At 47.5% G+C, this 5,000-nt stretch overlaps 1 protein-coding gene across 3 annotated transcripts in view; it reads left to right on the forward strand.

Annotated features, from left to right (window-relative positions):
* osbpl5 (oxysterol binding protein-like 5) overlaps positions 1 to 5,000 on the forward strand; it is a 47,287-nt gene that overhangs the window by 20,347 nt on the left and 21,940 nt on the right. The gene's annotated exons all lie outside the window — the stretch shown is intronic.

Raw genomic sequence — 5,000 nt, forward strand, 5'->3', positions numbered from 1 at the left:
AAACGAATAGAGAGCCATGCAGGAGAGGTGAGCACTTGCAGGTGCTCAGTACAAATGTGTTTGGACAAGAGATGTTTTTTGGGTAGTAATAGTGGTAGTGGTAGTAGTAGTAGTAAGTATTTCAGTGAATGTGCAGAGTGGCAGATGCAAGGAGTGGATGAAGCTACAATGTTTGCACATGAAAGTGTTCACGGTTTCCATAAATAACCTAGACCTTTGATACATGGTGTAGTAGGCTACCCCGTAGTACACACAGAGACGTTTATTAAGGATCTTTGGTACACATGTAGAGCTTTCCTTACATTCTCCTAAATGTCTTTGATACTGTCATATAGTTCATGCAATTATGGAATTCATGAAATCTTCTGAATTTTCCCCTTTTAAAAATATGTTGTACATGTGCCCAAAATGTGTGTGTGTGTGTGTGTGTGTGTGTGTGTGTGTGTGTGTGTGTGTGTGTGTGTGTGTGTGTGTGTGTGTGTGTGTGTGTGTGTGTGTGTGTGTGTGTGTGTGTGTGTGTGTGTGTGTGTGTGTGTGTGTGTGTGTGTGTGTGTGTGTGTGTGTGTGTGTGTGTGTGTATAGTGAATAAATCATTGTGTTTATTCTCAGCCGGTTGAGAGACCCAAACAGACGCTAATAGGGAGACGGTGTGTTTACATTGCATGCTGCAATAAAACTGCCGAGCGACCCAGCCAAAAGTTGGGGAAAATCCTCTCTTCTGAACTAAATCTGCAATGGAGGAAACCTTGTGTTGTCATCAGTGAGACATGAAAGCTAGATTAATGATGTCCCTGCCTGGAGCTGAAATCAGTTTGTTTGGAGGAATGAACTGGCCAAGGAAAAGTACACAGAGGTGAAGGTTAGAAATGTGAAGGGTTTTTTTTTTTTTTGGCCTGAAGTATGGACCAAGATTAGTGTTTTATGGACGTATAGATTTGTTTTGGGGTTGTTTGTTCCCTCAGCTGAGCTGTTTGCTGTTTGTTCAGGACTTATGGTGCTGAGTGTATTATGCACCTCAGTGAAGTCAATCATACTCAGCTTAATCAGTTCAGACAACCATAATGAACTTGTTTCTGTGTCTAGAGATGCTTCCATCTGAAAGTACTGGTGCCACGTCATGTTTGAGGCTGAGTGGAGTGGTAGGCCCGGTCTTTTTGGGAAACCTTAATTTAATTCATCATTCATTTAGCAAAAGCCTACATTCATACATGCCTCTAAGCAGCAAAGCAAACATTGTGGCCTGTTCATGAGCCGGCCGAGGTGAACAAATCCTAGTGCCTGGCAATGGAGCTGGAGAAAAGAACATCCAGTCATATTCCTACTTTTCAGAAACCATGCTGTTATGCCAGCCACATTGACCGCCCCCCCCCCGCCCCCCCCCCCCCCCCCCCCCCCCTTTGTGTTGTAGCTGTAGAGCGTTCTGTATTTGACAGCAATGGTGTTGCTGAGGCAAAGCCAGATTTCCACTCGTCTGAATTGAATTCCATGAAAGCCCATTGATCGTCCATTCCACTGCTCGATAACATGATCAGCGGCAGAGGTCATTGGAGCAAGGTCACAGCCAGCACAGTGGGCTTTTTTTTTACTCGGGGTGTGAATGATGGGCAATGGGCCTGTTCAATCACCAGTTCAGTATTCTCTCGCAGACTTCTACTCAGGTGTGTGTGTGCGTGTGCGTGTGCGTGTGCGTGTGCGTGTGCGTGTGCGTGCGCGTGCGTGCACGCCTGAGTAGAAGTCACACAGACTGACACACACATACAGTACACACACACACACACAGACACACACACACACACACACACACACACACATACTTATAATGCACGTACACACTTGATAGCATATCTAGGAATGCACGCTGTAGTGTAGCATATGCTCATTACCATAAGGTGTTCCTGAACTGAGCTGAAATGGGTCACGGATCGGACGAGCAGGCGGGCCTGGAGGGCAACAGAGGCAGCTGACTCCAGCGTTCCTGTGCCACTGAACCAGCCTCAATCCTCAGCTCAAGGCCTCTGTGTGCAGACACATGCAATCCACCTATTTCAAATCCACCCTTTTGTCTGCAGGAGATGTGTGACAAACTGCTCTTTTCTCTCGGAGCCGTCAGATGTTTTTTTATCGACCTTCGTTGATCACCAGTGAAATCTGTCAGATGTCTCTGCAGTACAGGGCTGTCTGTCCCTCTCTGGAAACTCAGTGCTTCCTTCTCACTGCAGAGTTGTAGCTTTAGTCTCAAATGGCTGCTCAGCTTAGCAAGAAGAAGAATATACTTTTTGGTGACATGAGAAGCTTCACCAGTGTTTTTGTGTGCACACAGAGCTGCAGGGATAGGCTGTGACAAGAGTCCGCGAATCCTGAAATGTTACAGCTTGTCTAACGGGGCCAACAATCGTCTGTGTTTTTCCTGAAATGTCACTGGGTCTCTGGCAGTGAGGCTACTGTCAGTCATCCTGTGGGCTTGCTAGCAGAGAGACGTTAGTCTCCCCCCGCTGTCAAGTGGCTTTGAGTCAGGTGCTCTTAAAGAAACACACACACGTACACACACACACACACACACACACCATTTTGGCACCTGTTTTTGACAAGTATAGGTATAGGATGAACTTTGTGTTTTCTCAAAGAAATGTTAAATGAATATTCAGAATGTGCCGATCAGAGCTACTATGGACACCGACTGGTCTATTGAGCAATGAAGCAACACATTGAGCTGCCACACGAGGCTATCTTTGAAAGTGTCATAAACACGTGCAAGTGTTGACCGTAGCGCGATCGTGTTTTGATCTGGCAGGACTATAAACAGCCTTGTGAGGTCTTGAACTCCAAACCACGACCACATCCTAGGGCACTAGCTCGAGCACCTCTCCACCCCACCCCACCCCACCCCACCCCACCCCAAACCACTTCCCCCCCTCGTGCACGCTCGCGCTTTGCAAAAGGTCGCAGAGTTTGCTCACCTACCTACCTCGTGCATAAAGGTCTGAGAGTGTGGCAGCAGCAGCTGCAAGCTCGCTCGAGCCAATCAGAAGGTTTGAGTTTGTGTAGTCGCTCTATCTCCACTAGCCAGTTGTCTTTTGGTAAAGAGCACAACAAAGGCCTGCAGTGGTGTCCTTCTAAAGCCCAGCATGGTCTGGACACATAAGTGTGCTGAATATGAGGGGGAGAAGAAGACCAAGGGTTTCAAGTGGCCTCTCAGCTAGCTTGCTTTTGTTTGGTCAGGCTTAAAGAGCCTTTGTTTACAGTGTCCATAATGTGGGCTGTTGAACTGTCTGCGTAAGACAGCTGTCCTCTCTTCTTCCCTTTCATACACATTCACTCACTCCCTCCCTAACTCTTCTCTCCCTCCCGCTCACTTACACATGCGCACACACACACACATACACACACATGCGCACACACACACACACACACACACACATGCACGCACTGTTTTTAAAAACAGACCCTGGCTCTCTTCCCAACAGTGATCTCACCCGTTTAGTGGTAGTCCACTGGCAAATGCTGCCTTGCAAGGCCATTTCTGTGACCCCCCGACCCCCCCCACCCCACACACACACACACAGGCTCCAGTAATAGGTTAAAGGTTGCATTGGGCCTTTAGTAAAAGTAGGCCTGTGCCATCCATGGGGGATGAAGCATAGACGAGAGTTCCCTGTTTAGTCTTGACCCCCACCCCCCCAAGCTGCCTAAGACATGTAGGTCACCATGTGAGGCAAACCGCTCTCAGCCAGGAATGCTCTCTAGAAATGGCACTGACATTAAACACAGAAAATGGAGAAATGTTGTTGTATTTTTTGCCACTGGGCCTGCAGTTCTATGCAGCTGTAACAAGCAGGCTTGGTTGGGAGAGCTTACTCGGGTTTAAACCCTTCACTGAATGTACTCCACCATGTTGTGTTCTGAATTGTCATGTCTGCATAGACTCTCACTTCATTCTAACCGCCCACTCCCACAGGTAACATATTGTTTTCAGTGACCTTTGACCTCTGGACTGAAAGCTGCTAAAATGTCTCAGTGAAATTATTGTGCTGCAGTTGGTAGCATGGTGGCTGTCTCACAAAATTCACCATATCTCAAAACCCATTTATTAAACAGCTGCCTGTTCAAAGACTGTGACTCTGCTGTCATTTAAAACCAAAAAAGTCTTTTAAAAAAAGGAATTGATCTGTAAAATTGATCAATTGCATTCATTTGCATTCTTTTTTGAAGGATAGAGCTGCTTGATAGTTGATGCGCTGTACCCGGTCACTTGTGAGTGCAGTGCTCTTGTTTCATGCATGTTGCCCAAGGCCTCCGTATTTTCTCAAATCGGGTTAGGCCTATGTTTTCCTTTCTGTCTGTTTTTATAAATCTAGGCTTTGTTCACTGTTGCACTTGGCTTCCTGGGGTTAAGCCATGTTTGCTCGTGGGCACAGTGGAGTCTCATTTGGAGCTAAAAAAAAAAACTTGTGAGCGGGAGCCACAGGAGCGGCCATGTTTGAATAGGCCACTTGTGTGCTCTTTAAGGGCAGCCCCAATCAGACCTAAGTGTAGCCCAGACAGGAGCCCTAATTGTAGGCTGCTGAGAGGCCAGAGACAGGGCCTCCAGATCAAAGCCTGCGGAGCCTTCTGGGATGACCTTGCCAAGCGAGGGGTGGCAGGCCAGAGGTGGAACGCATTTGTCATCTGGGTCAGAGTGGGGAGCGAAAAGGACACACACACACACACACACACACACACGCTATTTTTGGCGTGAAGTGGGCTGCAATCGGTGGCTTCAGACTTTCCCCATTACGTGAGCTCCCAGAATACATCGCTGCTCTCTCCACCCCATCCACCATGAGACGGCAGCGCAGCCTATATGTGGAGGAGGGCAGAAGTGCTGCTTTCTCCCAGCGGGCTAAAGTGGCTTAAAATGTCCTTGACGACTTCATCTCCGGTCTTAGGATGTTTTTCTATGAGATGGGATGGGAAAGTTTAGGTTAGATTAGGAAAAAAAACTTGCAGCTCTTTTGAAGTGG

Source organism: Sardina pilchardus, chromosome 10 (assembly GCF_963854185.1).
Source record: "Sardina pilchardus chromosome 10, fSarPil1.1, whole genome shotgun sequence".
NCBI lineage: Eukaryota > Metazoa > Chordata > Actinopteri > Clupeiformes > Clupeidae > Sardina > Sardina pilchardus.